Consider the following 23,458-nt stretch of genomic DNA (forward strand, 5'->3'; position numbering starts at 1 on the left):
AAGGCACAGGAGACATATGTGCAGCCCTGTAGGTTTCAGGAACAGTTATTACCTGCAACCATCAGGCTCCTGAACCAGCGTGGATAAATTCATTCACCATGACTCTGAACTAATTCTATGACCTGCAGACTCACTTTCATGGCCTCTCTATAATGCATGTTCTCTGTACTATTTTTATTTGCAAATTGTCTCTTTTGCACATTGGTTGTTGTTTTTAGTCTTTGTATATGTATTTTTTTGTAAAATTCTATTGAATTTAATTTTCTTTTAAATGGCTGCAAGAAAATCAATCTCAAGTTAATATTTGATAACAAGTATACGCTTTGATAATAAGTTACTTTGAACTTTGAACCGTTATTTAGCTCTGGTACTGTAATTAAATTTAAGCAGGTTCAAATTCAATCAATTATCCATCTTTGGTGTGAAAAACTGACCATTGCCCAGTTGAAACTACAGTTATTTTCATCTTGAGTAATTACTGGAAGATTTTCTCAGTTCTGATTCAATGACCTCAAGACCACATTGATTCTGTTCTGGTCAATAATCCATTATAATAAATTGCACTGATCTATTGCATTGAGTTTAAATAGCTCATGAAGAAATAAAATTCTCTCTGGCTTGGAAGATTTCACTTTTAACGTTATGTTTGAGTTTGAACTGTGCCCAAGGTGTAACTTTATTTTGAAGTCTGAAGCAGAGTTCAATACATTTTGGATACATTGGTTCAATTCCCAAATGATACATCAAAACCTAATGTTCACATCTCTGTAGAAACAATAGGCCACAATTTTTGTGGAGGCGGTGATTTAATACAGTCTGGTTGAGAGCTGAAAGAAGAACTAGTCACTAACTCTGAATGGTTGGCAATCACTCTGCCAACCCTGAAGAGTGATATTCTCCCTTCAGGGCCAGCACACTTATACAGTAACATTGTTAAATTTTGAAGATGGAGATGAAATTAACCAGTCATCAACGCAAGGTTAGAAGCAGCATAGACAGAATGATAAATACTAGTGTGAGTTTTAGAGGAAGAGGAATAATGTTAGAGAGGGGGAAAATATTTAAGGAGGACACTTCAAGACTGATGATTCCAGTCATTGAAGACAAGACCTCTAATGACAAAGTAATTAAAAGCCAGCCAAAGTGAAGTTTATTTTAAGGGCTTGTAAGACTGAGAGAGAGCTATAATGCAAGGATACGGAAGCATGCCAGGAAACTTTGAGTCAAGTTATTGGCAGACCTGAAATCAATGCAAGTCAATTCAACAAGAGTCAACCATGCATAGATGAGACCAGAAAGAATCATATTTTCTTTGTTAAAGGAAATTTGCAGCAATAGTTCAATAGTCTTATGATCGCCAATACCAACTCTAGCTTTTTAATTCCACATTTACTTAATCAACTGTATTTTAATTTTCCAGCTGCTGTTGTGGGATTTGAACTCACATCTGCAGGTCAATTGCCCAGATACTTATTTGGTCCTTTTACGTACAGAGGACACTTGCTCTCTCACAACCTTCCCTTCATCATGAGGTCATTAATGGAATACTGCTCATCGAGTTGCAACTCCTTAAAAAAGGCAAAAATCTGTGCACAAATGTAACAAGACTTAAGCTACCTTCAGCTGGATGAAATAACTGATCTTTTAAATGCATTGGCACTGTGTTGAAGGCAGAATTCTATTCCCCTTCACCGCAAGTTTCAAAGTTCAAAGTCAATTGAATACGAAAGTATTTCTATGTCACCATATACTGTATTACCCTGAGATTCATTAACTTACAGGCATTCATTTCAAGGTGGTAACTCATCATTAGCATCTGAAAATCATTTGGGAATGACTAGGTATTGCCATAGTCTGATATATTTTGCATGTCAAATGTTTATAGATAAGTAATTACAAAGAACAAAAATAACAGTGTATGAAAGCTTTGAGGCCTTACTGTCAGGGTTAGTGTCACTCTACCAATGCCTTAGCCTGCTGGATATAAATCAACCTTAAATCACATTTATGAAGAAATAAAAAAATTATAAATCAGGGTTGTTCCATTATAGATGGGGAATATAATGGAACAAGATTCACTAGAGTGAAAAATGTCATATTAAAATCTCAGTCAAGATATTACCACCATTTCCAATAAAGCAGAAAAACCAAGAAAAGATTTAACACAACTTTTTAATTACATGGAGTTTAAGTAGGTAATAGTGAAATAAAACTCTCTCTGGCCTGCGAATCAGTGATAATGGGCTATCCATTTAAACATTTGAAGAGAATGTTTAGGAGGATTTTCTTTGTTTAGCCTGCAGCTTGGACATTTTCATGAGTGATGTTTGAAGTAAAACCATTAAGTGGTTTCGGGAAAAATTGGATAAATATTTGAAATTTTGGGAGAGAGAGGGAGAGGAAGAGGGAGTGAGTGAGAGGGGGTGAGAGTGAGAGTCAGAGCGAGAAAGGGAGAGGGGGAGAGAGGGAGAAAGTTGGGGAGAGAGAGAGAGGGAGGGAGGAAGAGAGAGAGAGATAACAGAAGAGAAGTGAAGTGTGTGGCCTCTATGTATGTCAATTCCTTTGCAATATTTCATCCAATTTTCTCTACAATTTTTTTTCAGGGAAAAATAGTTATTTCAAAAAATTCTACAAATACTTTACACAGCATAACCCTGTACTTAAAAAACACTGGAATTTGTATGCATATTGATTATTATTAATGATATTAAAGTAAAATCATCCAGCTGATCCAAACTAAAAGAGTATGATAGCCTTTAGGATCACAGTTTTATCATGTTCTTTGACCAGTGAAATAACTTTAATGCATTGGTTGCAGACAGACAGGGAGTATGACATTTAGCTGCCACTGTCAAATTCATGTTTTCAGACAGAAAATGTTAGGCATCATTCATAAAGAGTAACACAGATATTCTTCCACAGTGCATTAAAAGAAATTAAACTTACTACTATTCATCATACCTGTCTACTTAACTTAGAAGTTAAAAGGCTTCTCAATTGATCATCCCACATAAAAATACATCAACCAACGTGTTTTCAGAAAGCAATTATTTTGTATGTGAACATTATTTGCAAGTACTGGAGGTAACTACTGTTTCATCTGTGACATTATTCACATTATTCTGCAATATATTAAATACGAGATATCAGCAGATGCTAGAAACCTATTTGGCTAATGTTGGTTGTACAGTGAGCATAACAGACATCAAAAGTTATATTACATTTTGTGATCGGATAGTTATAAAGAATTTAAATATTGCTAACAGATTATTTCTAAAATAAAATGTCATTATCAGCAAAAGTAATACTACTGCTTTGACTATTGCTAGCTTAACATGGTGCAAGTTCTGTTGTATGTGTGTTAACTAGCCTTGTTGATTTCTTTTGAATTTCATGCATTCTCCTGTGCATTATGTCCATTCATTCCCATAACCATCAGTGTCGTACCTTATTCCTTGTGCTGCTGTTATCCAAAAATCCTTTGCACACGTACTATATTCCAAAGAGTTTACAGTGACACTTTCCAATTACTTGGTATACAGTCACTGTTCTCATCATCATCTCCCATTGCTTTAGCTATTGGTTCCTGGCATACTTGCACATTTCATATTCAAATAAAAACAAGAATAATTTGCACTCTCCTTCCTACATGTCACAAACCAGTATTAGAATTCCTTTTTCTTCAATTGTTGAGCTCAGTACTTTACACTACTTGTCTATCAGCAAGACACAACAGCAGGCATATAACTTTTTCTTGCAGTGGAGGAAAGAGCTATGGGAGATGATTGTTCATTCATTTCTCCACTGTTTCTCTAACAGGTGTCTGATTTTGTCAATGCTTCACTAAATTTTGGCTCTCCTCCATTACTCTTAAATTCACCATATAATTTCCCTATGTTGTGTAAACTTTCATTGTGCTAAAAATGTAAATCTGGTTGCACTTTGCCTGTTAAAATTGTTCATTGCTTAAGTCATTAATTTATCTGCTATTACAACACCTAAACCTTCAATTTTCTTCACCTTCCACTCACATTTTTCAGAATCAGAATCATATTTATTATCTCTGACATACATTATGAGATTTGTTGTTTTGTAGCAAAAATAAATCAAAAAAACAATTACTATAAATTACAATAAGAAAATTAAAACAATACTGTAAATATAGAGCAGAAGTTGAGGTAGTGTCCTTGGGTTCATGGTCTGTTCCAGAAATCTGATGGCAGATTATTCCCCTAAATTCCCTTTGGAAGGTTATAGTTCTCAAAGATTATTGAACTATGCCTCCCCACAGTATATCTAATGATGAAATAACTTAAGTTTAAAAAATACATATTAAGAGGGGTTTCATTTCCCTCAAAATTAATCACAAAAACAAAAGTAAAGCAAAAGAAGTATGTGGACAGCAACCCCATTCAAATAAAATGGGGTTTTGCTACTTTTGGTAGATGCTGAACTTCTAGCTGAGGGGCTGAATGTGAAGCGTATCGGTGCTCTAACAGTCAATCTAGTGGGGCGCTGACCAGTGTGGAAAGTCTGATGTGCTGACATCCAACTTCTCTGATTGCTGTGATTGAATGTGGAACCCAGGAAGTCTGAGTGATAAAGTAAGTAAGTAAGTAAGTCTGAAAGTAATGAAGTTAAACATCAATCTTTTCCATTTCCCAAATGAACACCTACTGTATTCCTTACTGCAGATACACTCAGTGGCCACTTTAGTAGTTGCACCTGTACACCTGCTCATAAATGCAGCTATCTAATCAGCAAATCAAATAGCGGTAACTTGATGCATAAAGCATGCAGACATGGTCAAGAAGCTCAATTGTTGTTCAGACTAAACATCAGAATGAGGAAGAAATATCTTAGTGACTTTGTGACTGTGAAATGATTGTTGGTGTCAGATGGGATGGTTTGAGTATCTCAGAAACCAATGATCTTCATGCATAACAGTCTTTAGAGTTCTCACAGAATGGTGCAAAAACAAAAAAACATCCAGTGAGTAGCAGTTTCATGAATGAAAACTTTGTTAATAAGGGAGGTCGGGGGAGAATGGTCAGACTGTTTCAAGCTGACAGAAAAGCAACAGTAGCTCACATAACCACATGTTACAACAGTGGTGTTCAGAAGAGCATTTCTGAATGCACAACACGTCCAACTTTGAAGTGGGTGGACTGCAGCAGCCAAAGACGACACAGGGTTCCATTTCTGTACCTAATAAGATGGCCACTGAGTGTATGTCTTTGCATTTAACAAATTAACACCTATATCTTAATGCAGTTGAACATGCTGAACATACAATAAACAAAATACTTATGATGCCTATAAAGTAAAATCTATGGTGAAGACAAGCACAGAAATCCATATTGTATGTCTTTCAGCATACTCAGTACTGATACCTTAAAATGTGTCTTTATCATCAATTAAGAAAGAAACTGTGCAAGGTAAGTGCATCATTGCCTCATTTGTGACAGACTTAGGACAGGCTTCATGCTACTAATAGCAATGACTGGTTCCCATATAATGTTAGCCTGCCTTTTTTTATTCAATAACAGCATTTTTGTAAGCTGTTAAACAGCATGGTGTTAAGAACTTTAAAAACATGACAATTGAAAGTATTCCTGTAAATTATAGCAAAACCTGCAAGACATTCCTTGTAATGTAAGATGTCCTAGAATGTTTGAGCTTGTACCCAAATTTCGAACACGCACTAATTTCAGAATCAAATTCACTCAATACAAGAAATACAGGCTAAAGCTTCTCAGAAGTTTTCTTGATTGACTTGCTTTGTAAGTTATTGTTTAAATTAACTTTGTGCTAAAAGGAACCTTCAGAATAAATATTTATGAGATAAACAAAAAAATAATTTAAGCTCAATTGACCAGTTGTGCTCCTTTCATGTATTTCCCGCTTGTGCAATTATTCTGCTCAGTGAAGTGTGTTGACATGCATTTACAATGAATATAAAAAATTGCATTGTCCCAGATGTTATGGTAATAGTATTAGGTTGAAGGCAGGAGGAGGAGATTATAGAAGGGGATTTTGTTTTAAATAACTGCACACAGAATGTTTGATATTAAACTTGTTGCCAGAGTTGGTGGTAGTACAGTCATTATGTTTGAGAAAAATTCAGAGACACCGAAAAAGGCAAAGCATAGATATGTACAAGTTTCAAAATTTATAGGATTATGACAGGCATAGATAGGGTAGACAGTCAGAATCTTTTTCCTAGGGTAGACATGTTAAGTACTGTATAACATCCATTTAAGGCAAGGGTAAAGTTCAAGAAAGGGGTGTGGACCAAATTCGTTTCTTAAATTACACAGAGTGTTTGGTGCTTGTAATGGATTAACAAGGCAAGCAGTAGCTGTTGATACAACGGTGGCATTCAAGAAGCTGTTAAAAAGGGAACATAAATCTGCAAGGAATGGAGTGATTTTAGCTCATGGGCAGTCAGAAGGAATTGGCTTAATTTGGCATTAATGTTCAACCCGGACGTTGTGGACCAAAGGGCGTGTCCCTGTGCTGCATGTCGTGTGAAAGAATACAGACCTAATGTGAGCAAATGGGATTGGTGCATATGTGCAGAAAAGTCAGCTTGGATGTCGTAGGCTGAAGTAGCTTATTTCTGTGACACAAAACTGCAGTTATTTGCAATCATTACATGGTGAAACTCATGAAAATTGTATGCCTATAATACATGTACACTTCAGAACTGAAACTTTGTTTATGACAGTGATTGGATACTCAAGGGAAATCACTTAAACTATCAAATTTAACTAATTATAAACATCTCACCAAATAATGCTCTGAAAATCTTATGGTTAGTTTAATAGGATTATTCTTTTCATAGCATGCTACACCAAAAAACTATCTGGTACTTTGGCCCATCTTAAATTCCTCAATCTAGATTTATTGCACTTTAAAAGCTAAACACAATTACCTTGTGGTTCTGAACAACTGCATGAAAGAGTTATTCAATGTGATTTTCTTGGTAGCACCATAGGTGCCACCCAATGAAGTAATTTTTCAGAGTAATATCACATCTCAAAGAGATAAAGGGATCAAGACTTAGGAGTTTTCATTGAGATTGTTGGCATAAATTTTGTTTCATGGCTAATCAGCAGTCCTAATCTTCAGTATATTCTTCCTCTTTGACTTGCTGAAATTAAGATTGTATGAAAATGCAACTATTACATTATGCTTTTAAGTATCATGAACAAGAACTGAGGGTCACTGTTACAGAAGAAAAGTAAGCCAGGTGAGTAATACACCAATATTTATGAGCAAACAGGTCTCAAATGTGTTCAGCCTCCATGGATTCTGACTGAACATTTCCATCAGTTTCTGTTTATGTTTTTTCTAGCTTTCCAGAAGCTGCAGTTTTTTTTTATATTTTTACTGAGAAAGAACTATTTAAAATACCCTTGTATGTCTGTGGAGTTAGATTGTGACTGTGGACCAATTCCAAATATCGCTTACCATTGCTTCTCCCAAATGGGCCTCCGGTAAAGCAGTTCCAGCATAAGAATTGATCCTTGCACATCAAAAAATTGAGAAAAAACATACTTCAGGGCACTTCTTATCTAGTCTTAAAAGGTTAACAATTGCCAGAAATGGAGACTTCTGATTGACTAAATGCTAACAAATTCAGTTCAATTCAGTCTATTCCTACCAATCAGGACTATGTGCATAGAAATTTGAGCAACTAAATTGATCTTTTTTCAAAAGCAACTTCACAAAGTTAATTGGCTCAGAAACCTTTTAATCTTTACCCTGTCAATATTCCTTTGCTGAGCTGAGTAAACTAGCACAAACAGTGACATTTAGAAGAAAAGTCTTAAATGATTATACAGTTCTGAACAATAAAGTAACATTCTCAATCATAAAATGCATTCATGAATTTTAGAAGTATAAGAACTTTTCCCCAGAATGATTGATTTTTCACTCTTGACGTTATAATTTAAATTGGAAATAACAACCAGAATGAAGTGTCAAAATTTAAAGCTACTGATAATAAATCTAAAGCACAAGCTTCTCTGAAAATAGTGTGTGCATTGGTGTTTCCGTGTACTTATAAAACTGCAAATTTGATTGTGTTCATTTGTGCACATGTACAATTGTAAGCAAATGCTTGTGTGTACTTGCAAGTAAAATAAACGCCATTAATATGCATGCAAGTGTGAATAAATATTCACAATATTGTGTCTATGAGTTTATTGTGCATCTTTTGGTGAGTACACTTATGCTAAAATGTTTGTGTTTAACATGTTTGAAGCTATTTGAATGTAAGAGAAACAATTGCTACATTATAATTGTATTTTCAATATTCCTGTGGAATTTAATTACTACAGAATTGCTGAGAACACGTGATCACAGATTTCTTAGAATCCATCTGTGTTGACCTCTCATGGAACTGAAAGTTATGGCAGCAGTAAGAAGAATGATGCTCTTTTCAAAACTGACTCAGGAGAAAAACAGATACAACCATTCAATTGATAGTTCAGTTCTGTTCTGATTGACTAAACTGAACCAACACTCCAAAGCTGTAACTAGGAGATATGAAAGATTTTTGCTCAGTACAGCAGATCCTCTGGAGAAAATGTCATTCTCTGGTGACACAATGCTTTATATTTTTTGAACAAAGAGAATGATAACAATTAATCACAGACTGTATGGCTAAATTTACCTACTGAATTTTAATATTTTGTATATAGTTACACAACATTGTAGAATTACAGATTTATGATGATAGCACATCCCAATTCGCAGAACCCCTTTAAATATCCAGTATAGGTGGCTACTCTGTAAGCTTCTTAGCACAAACTCCAGACATCCGTCTTGTTACAGTGTTCATGGGTGGCTTCCTGAAAATACAACTGACCAAATTAGTAAGTGAAAAACAGACCTGTCTGAACTGTGCATTAAGGGGCAGAAATACATTTTCAATAATGTGTTTGTACAAGAGATAGCTACTTAATGCCTTCCATGATCTCATCCTGAAGTTTTCCATTACATCCAATTTACTTGAATGTTCATTGATCATTGTACAATACATAGTTTTAATACTACACAATCAGAAAGCCCCATTGCCCAATGAATAGTTTCAATAGTCTTTGTGGAAACTGTGATAAGGGCAATGTAGTGTTAAAAGCAATGTCCAGGTGAGGATAATTGCGGAGGTCTGTAGTCGACCCAGAAAAGTGAGACCCCCTTGACTACGGCAGACAAGATAGGCGATAATGAATGTGCCAACTTGTAATCAACCTAAAGGGTGGGACTTCTGAAATGAGACTTTCTAGAAAGGTCTTTGAAGAACATAGCTTCCGTTTACACTATGGGGGGTGCTGGAGACAGGCTAGATAAGATTAATGGAAGGATGTGAAACACACCCAGCAATTAAACGACAATTGCTTTACCAACTTCAAAGTATCATCAGTTGTCAGCTTATAGTTCCTATTGAATTCTAATACTTGTATTGTGAATGGTGATTGTTCTGAAAGTAAAGTTTACCAAATGGTCAATATTTGGAAACTGATTGCTAACTTTGTACAAACATGGCATTTTTTTTTGTTTTGGCTTCAGAAAAATGTGGTGACAAGGGTCATGCTGACCTCTTTTGCACAAGTCAGATAAAACTAATCCTCATAGAGGAATCAAAAGTGGAGAGAGTGAGCAATTTAAAGTTCCTGGGTGTCAAGATCCTGGTCCCAACATATCAATGAAGGTAATATAAAGAAGGTAAGACAGCAGCTATATTTCATTAGAAGTTTGAAGAGATTTGGTTTGTCATCCAAAACACTCAATAATTTCTATAGATGCACTGTAGAGAGCATTCTGACAGGCTGTATTATTGCCTAGTATGGCGGGAGGGGGAGCTGTACTGCACAAGACTGAAAGACGCAAAAAAGTTGTAAAATTGCTCCATCTTGGATGCTACCCACCATAGAATCCAAGCCACCTTCAAGGAGTGGTGCCTCAGAAAGGCAACAATCATTATTGACTCCCATCACCCAGGGCATGCCCTCTTCTGATTGGTACATAGTCATAGTCATGGTCATACTTTATTGATCCCGGGGGAAATTGGTTTTCGTAACAGTTGCACCATAAATAATTAAATAGTAATAAGACCATAAATAGTTAAATAGTAATATGTAAATTATGCCAGGAAATAAGTCCAGGAGCAGCCTATTGGCTCAGGGTGTCTGACCCTCCAAGGGAGGAGTTGTAAAGTTTGATGGCCGCAGGCATGAATGACTTCCTATGACGCTCTGTGTTGCATCTCGGTGGAATGAGTCTCTGGCTGAGTGTACTTCTGTGCCCAACCAATACATTATGTAGTGGATGGGAGACATTGTCCAAGATGGCATGCAACTTGGTCAGCATCCTCTTTTCAGACACCACCATCAGAGAGTCCAGTTCCATCCCCACAACATCACTGGCCTTACGAATGAGTTTGTTGATTCTGTTGGTGCCTGCTGTCCCAGCACACAACAGCAAAGATGATAGCACTGGCCACCACAGACTCGTAGAACATCCTCAGCATCGTCCGGCAGATGTTAAAGGACCTCAGTCTCCTCAGGAAATAGAGATGGCTCTGACCCTTCTTATAGACAGTCTCAGTGTTCTTTGAACAGTCCAGTTTATTGTCAATTTGTATCCCCAGGTATTTGTAATCCTCCACCATGTCCACCCTGACCCCCTGGAGGAAACAGGGGTCACCGGTGCCTTAGCTCTCCTCAGGTCCACCACCAGCTCCTCAGTCTTTTTCACATTAAGCTGCAGATAATTCTGCTCACACCATGTGACAAAGTTTCATACCGTAGACCTGTACTCAGCCTCATCTCCCTTGCTGATGCATCCAACTATGGTAGAGTCATCAGAAAACTTCTGAAGATGACAAGACTCTGTGCAGTGTTTGAAGTCCGAGGTGTAAATGTTGAAGAGAAAGGGAGACAAGACAGTCCCCTGTGGAGCCCCAGTGCTGCTGATCACTCTGTTGGACACACAGTGTTGCAAGCACACATACTGTGGTCTGCCAGTCAGGTAATCAAGAATTCATGACACCAGGAAAGCATCCACCTGCATCGCTATCAGCTTCTCCCCCAGCAGAGCAGGGCCGATGGTGTTGAACGCACTGGAGAAGTTAAAAAACATGACCCTCACAGTCCTCGCTGGCTTGTCCAGGTGGGCGTAGACACGGTACAGCAGGTAGACGATGGCATCCTCAACTCCTAGTCGGGGCTGGTAGGCGAACTGAATGGGATCTAAGTGTGGCCTGACCATAGGCCAGAGCAGCTCCAGAACAAGTCTTTCCAGGGTCTTCATGATGTGGGAGGTCAATGCCACCGGTCTGTAGTCATTGAGGCCGCTGGGGCGTGGCGTCTTCGGCACAGGGATGAGGCAGGACGTCTTCCACAGCACAGGAACCCTCCAGAGCCTCAGGCTCAGGTTGAATACATGGCGAAGTACTCCACATAGCTGAGGGGCACAGGCTTTGATCACCCTGGTACTGACACCATCCGGTCCTGCAGCCTTGCTTGGGTTGAGACGTTTCAGCTGTCTTCTCACCTGTTCAGCTGTGAAGCCCACCGTGGTGGTTTCGTGTAGGGAAGGGGTATAGTCATGAGAGCAGGGTGGGTTACTGTGAAGAGGGGTAGGAGGGGAGAGTGGAATACGTGTTGGTTGGGGGCCGACAACAGATGACTCATGGGGGAGGGGCAGGGGCCACAATGTCACATCTGTTAAAGAACAGGTTAAGTTCGTTGGCCCTGTCCACACTGCCTTCAGCTCCTCTGTTGCTATTTTGCCGGAACCCAGTGATGTTCCTCATCCCCCTCCAGACCTCTCTCATGTTGTTCTGCTGGAGTTTCCACTCAAGCTTCCTCCTGTACCTGTCTTTAGCCTCCCTGATCCTGGCTTTCAGGTCCCTCTGTATTGCCCTCAGCCCCTCCCTATTTCCACCTCTAAACTCCCTCCTTTTAGCGTTCAGGGTGTCCTTAATGGCCTTTGTTACCCATGGCTTGTTATTTGAATAACAAAGGACAGTACCATCAGGAAGGAAGTACAAAAGCCTGAAGACACACACTCAGTGATTCAGGAATAGTTTCTTCCCCTCTGCAATGTGATTCCTAAATAGATAATGAACCCATGAACACAACCTCACTTTTAAAAATATATATAATTTCAGTTTTTGCACTATTTTCGTCGATGTAATATAAATAATATACATTATTTTTTGATTCTATATCATCATGTATTGCATTGCTAAGTTAACAAATTTTATGACTAATGCTGGGGATAATAAGCCTGATTCTGATTCTAAAAATTATGATTCATTGATAAATGTCTGTGTGTTCTGATTACAGCTATTGATGATAGCACCTTAAAGTATTAAATTATGAAAAGTTTTTATTTTCTGAATAACATGTACAAAATCCTGGAGAAACGCAGCAGATCAGACATCATCTATGGAAAGAAATAAACTGTTAACATTTCAGGTTGAGATCCTTCATCACAACTAGAAAATGAGGAGGAAGAAGCCAAAATAAGCTATTCCTTTTCAGTCCTGATGTAGGACTGGTTATTCCTGCAGAATCTCTTGAGCTTTATATTTCCTAAATATTTGTTCTAATTTTAATTAATGCATAATTATGCTAATTTCATAACTGCAGAATAATCTTTCTCCAGAATAAACCCTAAGAGGATGCTACAAATGGTCAGGTGTAGTTACAGGACTTTAAACAGTTGTCATCACTTGGCACAGTAACTGGAGTAAGAGTGCCAGAAATTACTATGGGAATTAAGAATCTTTAAAACATCTGAATGAGAAGAAAAAGGAGAATGTGTAGAGGTGGGTGGGGGAAGAGAGCAATAAATAAATGAAGGTCTCACATTTTAGGAAAATAGGGTAAGGTAGTCAATATGTTATACTATAGGCAAGAGGAAATGGACTTGTGTAGTGGAAAGAAATTATTATGGCTGTGATTTTATTTCAGTTATTCTCACTATACTGAATCTTACATACAGCAGATCAGAGGAAAGCTGTGTTTTCCATCCAGGAATTGGATCTTATTGGTACAATGTCTTGTTTAATCATAGATGTCAAGAGATTGGACAATTAGATAGGCATTTACATGGACTCAGCTGGTATGTTGGCAATGCAGCAAAGGAAAACATTGCTTCAAGAGTAACATAGCCCTTTGTGTGAATAAAACAATCCCACCAGTTAGAGGGAATACACCATTAGATTGCAGTGATATTGGGTGAGGCACTCGTGTTGGTCAGGTTCACAAGAACTCCTAAAAATAGTGGCAAGAGGCATAATCAAGTCACATCAGTTATAGCTCGTTTGGAAGCACATTTGTCTCTGAATCAAAGGTCAAGGTCTCAATCATCACTAAAAAGTCAAGCTCATTGTTTTGTGAAAGCAGTACAGAGCAACACACACACACACACATTATAAATTATAATAAGAAATACGCACACACATTAAAAATAATTATATTAAATATGCATAATTTAATTACATATATTAATATGTATTTTTATTGATTGATAGATAGATATAGGTACATACATTGTGCGTCATGGTAGTGTAACAGTTAACACAATGATATTACAGCTCAGGCATTGAAGTTCTGTAGTCTCTGTACACCCTCCCCTGGAATGTGTGGGTTTTCCCTGGGGGCGCTGGTTTTCTCCCCTAGTCCAAAGACTTACCAGGTAGGCTAATTGGTGATTGTAAGTTGTCTTGTGATTAGGTTAGGGTTAAATTGGGGTTGTCGGGGGTAGCTGGTGAGGTTATACTCAAAGAGCCGAAAGGGCCTATTCTGTACGGTATCACTTGATGGTGGGGAGGCTAGTGCCCATGATGCCTCTGGCAGAGTTTACAATGCCCTGCCAGCCTTTCCAATCCTCTTTGACCCAACAGTTAGGGTGAATAAGTTGTTAAAAATAGGTCTATTACTTAGCCTAAATCCTAAACTAATATATTTCAGACAAGGGAGATATTCCTGGTGACTTGATCAATATTTATTCCTTGCTCATCTGATTGTTTCAATATAGATTTTTATGGGAGCTTGTTATGTAGAACTGTCTACTACTTTTTGACAGTAATAAGGTACTAGGGAAAATCCTATTGGTTATAGAAAGAGCAGGAAGGGATACGAACATTCCTTTACCAGCTCTTATGTCTACAGACAGATAAGCCAATTAGTTCTTTAACGGTGTTCGTTATGAAAATAGCCCACATGAAGGTAATCTCTATGTTTTTTGAAATTGTTGCAGTTGTTACAATGTGTGCTACCTTTAAAATAATACCCTTAAAAAAAGACACCTCAGAATTGCATATCATGGCATTCACAATTCTTTCATTAGGTTACAACATTGAAAGGGTGCTATTTCAAAAGTTGTATTTTAAAACAAAAAAATCCATATTAATCTTCATTATTTATGTCATGCCAATGTCGTGTTTCATATATGCTTATAGTTCATAGATAGCCTGTTTTAATATTTGGGGAAAATATTGGAATTTTTGGCAAATTAAATGCATTTTGTTCCTAGTTGAAAGATCTCAAATCCCATTAAATTACAATATTTCAAAGGTTTCAAAGGTATACTTAATGTCAGAGAAATATATACAATATGCATCTTGAAATGCTCTTTCTTCGCAACCATCTACGAAAACAGAGGATGTCCCCAAAGAATGAATGACAGTTCGAACCCCAAAGTCCCCCTCCCCCAGCTCTCCCTCTCCCAGGTGTAAGCAGCAAAGCAACAATCCCCCCTCACCCACTCATTCACCCGGTATTTAACACACCACAGGCTCCCTCTCCTTAATAACGGTGTCTCCATTTCCCAGCGAAAGGGGAGACATAACAAACAACTCACTGATTTATGATGTTAAAAGTTCTTTGTGTCACCTTTTCCGAGCTCTGTGCTCGAAGATCTCAGGTCTCTGGGCACATAGCCGGAGGTCTTCTGTCCGCCATGACACACTGATTTTCTGCTGGGATACCGACTTCCAGTCCGCCTGCCTCCAGAGCCACGAGATCCCAGGTCTCGAAAGGTGAGCTAATCTTTTAGGCTACATCCTTGGCATATCTAATAACGGCCAGTTGTGAAGCCTCGAGAGTGGGTCCCATTCCCACAAAGAACCATAGTCAGCGTGTAACTCCATGTCAGGGTCTTCAAAAGAACCCTGAAAGGGAAAAATAGAGATATTAAAAATGGAAATAGAGATGCAAGTGAAGGAGTTGCCGTCAGTCAATGTAATGTAGTTAGCAATAGAAAATGTCATTGATTTGGGAATGCTCCTAATATCCAAATGTATTGTCCAGTTCTGATTTGTAAGTAGGTGAGGGTGAGCAAGTCCCAGCTTATCTTAACAGTGTACTGCCAATTCTTCCCTTACTGGATTCTGACATTAAAAAAGTTAAACAAAAGTACTTGAGTCACTAATTTTGTTGTTCCTTTATCTAAGAGTTAAATAAAGTTCCTTAATTAAACTATTGATGAAATTGTGATTTCATTGCCAATTCAGTCGCTTAAAAAGAATCGGAAGAAATCCTTGCTCTGTTTTGAGACAGCATCAAGCTTGGAATGCATGGAGTTTGCATGTTTTCTGTGGAGTGTGCAGGTTCCCTTTGAGGCCATGTGGACTCCTCCAGTTGCTGTTTTCTTCCTACATCCCAAAGATCTGACTGTTGTTAACTTGGTGGCCATTGTAAGTTATTGTCAGCATGAGGGGAAAGGTAGAACCAGGGGATAGTTGATACAAATGTGAGTAGAATAAGTTACAGATAATTGGTGGTGGGATTGGTTTGCTCTTTGAGCCAATGTAGACTTAATTGACAGAAGTGTTGAACAAGTTAGGTCTTTATTCTTTGGAGCGTAGAAGGTTGAGGGGGGACATGATAGAGGTGTTTAAAATTATGAGGGGGATTGATAGAGTTGATGTGGATAGGATTTTTCATTGAGAGTAGGGAAGATTAAAATAAGAGGACATGAGTTGAGAGTTAAAGGCAAAAGTTTAGGGGTAACATGAGGGGGAACTTCTTTACTCAGAGAGTGGTAGCTGTGTGGAATGAACTTCCAGCAGAAGTGGTTGAGGCAGGTTCAATGTTGTCGTTTAAAGTTAAATTGGATAGATATATGGACAGGAAAGGAATGGAGGGTTATGGGCTGAGTGCAGGTCAGTAGGACTAGGAGAGAGTAAGAGTTTGGCACATACTAGGAGGGCCAAGATGGCCTGTTTCCGTGTTGTAATGGTTATATAAGTGGCCTCTTTCTATGTTGAAAGAAAAATGGAAGTGGCATTTGCAATACTTTCCTCTACTATTTTTATTTTGTATGTTTAGACATAACCAGCATGCACAAACACACACACACACACACACACACACACACACACACACACACACACACACACACACACACACGCGCGCGCGCGCGCACTGATCTGTGTGAATCTTAGACCATTGTACATAGGAGAAGAATAAGGCCATTTGACTCATTGAGTCTGTTCTGCCAACTCATTATGGCTGATATATTATCCCTCTCAACCCTATTCTCCTGGCTAACCTTCACCTCAAATGAACTGATATTTGACTAATATCCATAAGAATGACACAAAAGTTTCAATTACAATTTACACCTAGGCCACCAAATTCACTTATGTTCATACCTTTGTTTTTCCAAAAAAAAAGATATTGCATTGGAAACTTTCAGTCATTTAAAAAATCTAATTTAATAGCCTGCTTTATTAATTGGCGACCAGAAGTAATAGCTTCATTGGCTGTCAGTTTGTTCCATGAATATAGCCAGGAAATGTTCTGAGCTATTCTGCTACACAGATGATCTAGGAACAGGACTTCCTAGCAGAATTCTATTCCTGGCATCATACTTGGACAAACAGTGTCGTCCAAGAGTGGGTGTTCAGTGATCTCAGGACCATCTGCCCCAATATTTTCTCCTCAAGCAGTGACTTCCAATGCTACACAAATCCATGGAACATTGATAGAATCACTGTAACCTAAGTATCCAAGAATATTGTGTTGCAACTGCTGGCTGAAAAGCATCCACACCTGCTTGACACTAGAAATAATTTGCTGCTCACAGTACTTCAGGAGAATCTAGGTTACTACAACAGTGAGGCAGTTGTGTACATCTGCAGTTCTTTGTTAGTATGCATGTTCCAAACAATTGTGTTATTGTGGTTTGCTCCAGTAGCATCAAAAATGCTATTTAACTTACCTTGAATATCAAACTGATGTTATAAATGCAGCAGGACTTTGTCAGGTGAACAAAAATGTGCTGTCATTTATAGAGATAATGCAAAAATAACAATGAAAAGTAATAACTGCCTGAAACAATATTATATATTATAAAAGAGCCGGAAAAAATAAGCAATTTAATAAACAAACGAGTTTCTAAAGATGCTGGAAATCCAGAGCAACACACACAAAATGCTGGAGCAACTCAGCAGGTCAGGCATCATCAATGGAGAAGAATAAGTTACTTAATACATAACCTGGCATTCAATGGATAACCTAGATGGAAACTAAATTGTATTTTGAAGAAATGTCACTCTGTTGATGGGGTGGGGTTTGGTTTGGGCTGGAAAAGAAGACAGTGAGGCTGTACTGGGAGAATGCTGAATTGTTGAGTAATTCTAGGGGAATCCTGCATTGCCAGTGGGCAGTACCAAGCATTTGCTGTACACTGGTGCTGATTTGTTGCTGGGGTAGTGCTGAGAAATATATTCAGAGGACTAGCACAGTGGGAGCACAGCTCTTTCAGAGAAGCAGTACAGGTGGAAGCCCACACTGTGAGTGGAAAAGCTTAAAGCAATTCAGCATTGTTTTTCTGCTATAGCTGAGAAAGCAGATCAGATAGATGGGTTGTAATGAATAATTGCGACTTTAAGAGTTTCATTAATTTTGTAGCCTGGGGAAAAATACACATGCAGGACAACAAATGCTTTTTTGGGTCTTAAATTCCTTTATGTGTTTTAGATATTTAATTGCAGAAAGAAGGTATCAAAATAAAGATGACAAAATAAATTTTAAAAAACAGTTCCTTCTATTACAATCTTAGCTTAACCTTGGACCACACCCTTGTTACATATGCAGTATGGAAATAACTAAAACAAAATATACAAAACAAATATGGTAGTGGCAATTCTAAAAAAAAGTACAAACGATGTTAGAGTCCTACCAACCATGTACCGTATACGCAACATTGAAAATATGAATAAATACATCTCATTTTAAATAAGAAATATACTCTTCTTGGCACACACGTGCGTAACTTCCAAACACATATAGGCTAGACCTTGAAACAAGCTCTCCTTGCTCACACTACATGAACAAAGATCAACAAATTCACATTACTCTGTTACATTCATATTTGGTCATGAAACAAAGAAAGTCAAAAATAAACTTTTGCAAGGACTTTTACAATATATTGCCTTGTAGTTGAATTAGTAAAAAGACTAACCTAGTAGGCCGGTAAGGAACATCACAATCACGCTATTCCAGCGTCGATCAATTTTACTCACGAAAATCGAAACCATCCTCATGTAAGATGACAAATTACCGATATTATAGATTTACAAACAAGTATAAATGAGCTTACATGGATATTATCCTCACCAAACCTGGGAAAAGCACTCAAACATTGTCCTTTCTAGAACATGGCAACTCTTCATTCTACTCCACCCATGAAAAATGACATCAACATTTTCTCTTATTGGCAAAGGTAGCTTTTTAAGCATTACCAAGGTGAATACATAAGTGCAATTTAGCAATAAAAAATGATATTCCACAGTCACCTGGTTACATTAAATAAGAGGATGCCGTATTATTACAAAAGTGCTTTAAAAAGAAGTGATAAGCATTACAAGGGACATTAATGACAAACTACTACAATAATGGTGGAACAGTACAAGAAATGGTCAGGGCGTTGGAGTCAGAGGCAAGGGATGGTCTGGTTTGGCTCGCTGTTCTGTGGGTTTTGCTTGTCTCTGTGATGGACTGAGGCTGTGGCCCGCAACTAGTGGACTTCTAGATCAGCAACAGTGATGCCTGGCATCATGAATTCAGTTCTGAATGCTGCTTGCTTGCTTTTATTGTTTGTACAATATGTGTCTCTCTCTCTCTCTCTCTCTCTCACTCTCTCACTCTCTCACTCTCTCACTCTCTCACTCTCTCACTCTCTCACTCTCTCACTCTCTCTCTCTCTCTCTCTCTCTCTCACTCTCTCACTCTCTCACTCTCTCACTCTCTCTCTCTCTCACTCACTCTCTCACTCTCTCCACACTGGGTGTTTGGCAGTTTTTAGTTTTTTTGTTTTTAATGGGTTCTATAGGGTTTCTTTGGTTTGTGGCTGCCTGTGAGGAAGCAAATGTCAAGGCTGTATAAAGTATACATATTTTGATAATAAAAGTACTTTGAACTTTGAATGGAGCACCAGAGCTACGAACAAAGTTGCATGACAGGAGGTACCACTGTAATCTTTCAGCACAGAAAGTTTTGCACTTCTGCACAAGAAATCTGGCACTGATGATCCTTAAGACTGTCTGGAAGCTATGGGTGTATATATCCCTTTGTGTATTAGGACCCTGCCAATTACAGTAAATTAACTGTTTCTTAACCTGGTGGTGTGAGCCCTGAGGCTCCTGTGCCATCAGGCCCAACCATCAGGCTCTTGAACCAAAGAGGATAAATTCACTCAATTCCACTTGCCTCTTCACTGAAATGCTCCACAACCTATGGACTCATTTTCAAGAATTCCTCATTTTGTTCTCAATATTTATTGCTAATGTATTTATTATTATTATTATTGTTATATGTCTATTCTTTCTCAGCTCAAGCTGGTAAAACCTGACGTACAGAAATAGCACACTCACTTCTCAATTGTTAGGAACTTTCGGATGATTCTAGTAATGTTTAGTATTGTGGCTTTTTGGAGCTTTACATAAGTATTGTTCTGGAGTCCTAATTGTTTAATGCTATTTTGTACTGTCTTTGGGATGATTCCAGTTGTAGATACTACTATTGGGACAATGTATACCCTATTCATGTTCCATAGTCTTTAAATTTCATCTTTTAATTTAACATATTTCTAGTGTTTTTCACTCATGGATTTCTGTATGTTATGTGTGTTTGTAATGGCTATTAAGTACCTATTAAGTAAGCTGTTCTTGCTTGTTTATCATGTATATTATATCTGGCAGGTTATTATGGATTGTCCTCTCTGTAACAGAAACATAGAAACATAAAAAATAGGTGCAGGAGTAGGCCATTCAGCCCCTCAAGCCTGCACCGCCATTCAGTATGATCATGGCTGATCATCCAACTCAGAACCCTGTACCTGCTTTCTCTCCATACCTCCTGATCCCTTTAGCAACAAGGGCCATATCTAACTCCCTCTTAATATAGCCAATGAACTGGTCTCAACTGTTTCCTGTGGCAGAGAATTCCACAGATTCACCACTCTCTGTGTGAAGAAGCTTTTCCTCATCTCGGTCCTAAAAGGCTTCCCCTTTATCCTCAGACTGTGACCCCTCATTCTGGACTTCCCCAACATCGGGAACAATCTTCCTACAATCCATAATAATGGATCAGTTGTAATATAATTTGTTGACTCTGACTCCAAATCTAGATCAGACTTGTATTTATAGTGAGGTACCTTTTCTTTTATGAGTTTGTATTTTAAAGCAACTTTTTGTTGAATGACGTTGGCCACTTGATTGTGCCTGTCTAAGTCATCAGATTTAGTTAAACCCTGCAGGATCCTGCAATATGTTTGATTGTGTCTGGTTTTTCTTGGCATTTTCTGCATTTATCCTCTTGAATTTGTTGGTCTTTTATTATGTATTTTTTGATAACTTTTTGTGTTAATCATCTGGTACTGTATTACCACAGGGAACCCCTCTGTTTCTGGGAGGAGGTATTCAAATCTGAGCCAGGACTTTGACACTTCCTTGTCAACAATTTATCTGCTCAGATTGTGGGGATGTCTGCAATGGAGGGTCAAGCTCTTCCATTGGTTGACTTTTTCTTCAATTGTGATGGTTTTCATTTTTCTAGGTTGTGCTTTTGTTTAGGTTTAGTGGTGCATACTTCTTATCAGAATTGCAATATCCTTGCACCGAGCGCTAAATAGTCTTTTTGCTGATGGAAATATATTCTTAGAAGTCTTAAGTGTTGTGTAATTTTTTAAATGTCTGTTATTTCTCTTTCTCCTCTTATCCTAGGTAGTGTTAATATTAGTGTATTTGAGTGTATGTAATGTTTTCTAAGATTTGTCATTTCGGTTCTTATTTTTCTTGTAAATTTTCCAGATCAGTTTCTGACCTAGATATTATGCCAAAAGAATATGTTAATATGGGTAAAGCAAAAGTCTTTATTGCTTGTTACAGTTTTACTATTGAGCTCTGTTTGGCAGATTTTCTTAAGCCCTGAGGTAAATTCTGTCAGAAGTTTTCCCTTCATCACAGTATGATCTATTTTCTTTGCTTGTTCATATCCCATACACCTATATGTTTCATATTCATCCATCAGTTGTATTGTACCCTGCTGCTTTGTTTTATGTTCTACTAGCTCTATGTACCCTTATTTATGCTTAATGTTCTGCACTTATTCAGACCAAAGTTTATGCTTATATCTTTCAAAAGTATTTTAAGAAATAAATTTGAATTAATTGCTTTAGCTCTACTGATGAAGGAGCATACAATTTGAAATCATCTGTAGATAGAAGGCATGTCAAGGAATAAGTTGTGTGGTTGTTTCTGATTTGATACCCTATTGTCATCTGGTTCAATAAATTAGAGATCAGTTTTAAAACTAGACAAAACCATAGTGGGCTTAGAGTGACAGACATCAAAGTTGCTGGTGAACGCAGCAGGCCAGGCAGCATCTCTAGGAAGAGGTACAGTCGACGTTTCAGGCCAAGACCCTTCGTCAGGACTAACTGAAGGAAGAGCTAGTAAGAGATTTGAAAGTGGGAGGGGGAGGGGGAGATCCAAAATGATAGGAGAAGACAGGAGGGGGAGGGATGGAGCCAAGAGCTGGACAGGTGATTGGCAAAAGGGAAAAGTTGAAGAGCCGAAGAAATTACAGATCGGGAGCAGTGAAAGATGGCTTCACTGAACTCCCGTCGAAGAGAGGATCTAAACTTCTTCTGTGTAGGCGTCACCGGAAGAGGCTTCGCAGTAGTGAATTTTAAAACGCAAACAACAGGAATTTTGCAGATGCTGAAAATTCAAGCAACACACATCAAAGTTGCTGGTGAACGCAGCAGGCCAGGCATCATCTCTAGGAAGAGGTACAGTCGAAGTTTCAGGCCGAGACCCTTCGTCAGGACTAACTGAAGGAAGAGTTAGTAAGAGATTTGAAAGTGGGAGGGGGAGGGGGAGATCCAAAATGATAGGAGAAGACAGGAGGGGGAGGGATGGTGCCAAGAGCTGGTCAGGTGATTGGCAAAGGGAAAAAGTTGAAAAGCTGAAGAAATTACAGATGGGGAGCAGTGAGAGATGGTTTTGGCTCCATCCCTTCCCCTCCTGTCTTCTCCTATCATTTTGGATCTCCCCCTCCCCCTCCCACTTTCAAATCTCTTACTAACTCTTCCTTCAGTTAGTCCTGATGAAGGGTCTCGGCCTGAAACGTCGACTGTACGTCTTCCTAGAGATGCTGTCTGGCCTGCTGCATTCACCAGCAACTTTGATGTGTGTTGCTTGAAATTCCAGCATCTGCAGAATTCCTGTTGTGGGCTTAGAGTGTGGCCCTGAAAAATGCCTGGGTTTATTTTGTTTCATGGTGGTTGTTTCTTTTCTGGTTGTGAACAGATAGGGATGATTATAGTATACCAATGCTTCGAAAGATGTTGCAGGAAATTCACAAGTATTCAGTGCAATTTATATATATTTAGAGCTTCTATTAGCCACGAGTGTGGGACAGAATCAAATGTTTTTTGGTAGTCAATATAAAATCATGAAAGATTTCTGCTTTTCTGCAGTGCTTAATTTAGAATTACAGACTCCATTATTAGTTGACTTTTACATCCTTTTCACAATTTATTGTCTCTTGCACACTCATTGTACACCCATTTGACATGTTCATTCATAGATTCTATTATGGTTTTATTGAGTACACTCACAAGAAAATGAATCTCGTGGTTGTATATGATGACATATATGTACTTTGAGAATAAATTCACTTGAATTTACTTTGAATTAATCATTGGAGATCTATATTGAGTCTTTATAAGGCATTGGTCAGACCACACTTGGAACGTGGTGAGCAGTTTTGGGCCCTTTATCTACGAAAGGATGTCCTGGAGTTGTAAAGTGTCCAGAGGAAGGTCACAGATGACCCAGGGAATAAAAGGGTTAACATATGAGCAGTGTTTGATGGCTCACAGGCCTCTACTCACTGAACTTTAGAAGATGAGGGTGGAT

This window comes from Mobula birostris, chromosome 19 (genome assembly GCF_030028105.1).
Source record: "Mobula birostris isolate sMobBir1 chromosome 19, sMobBir1.hap1, whole genome shotgun sequence".
In the NCBI taxonomy this organism is placed as follows: Eukaryota; Metazoa; Chordata; class Chondrichthyes; order Myliobatiformes; family Myliobatidae; genus Mobula; species Mobula birostris.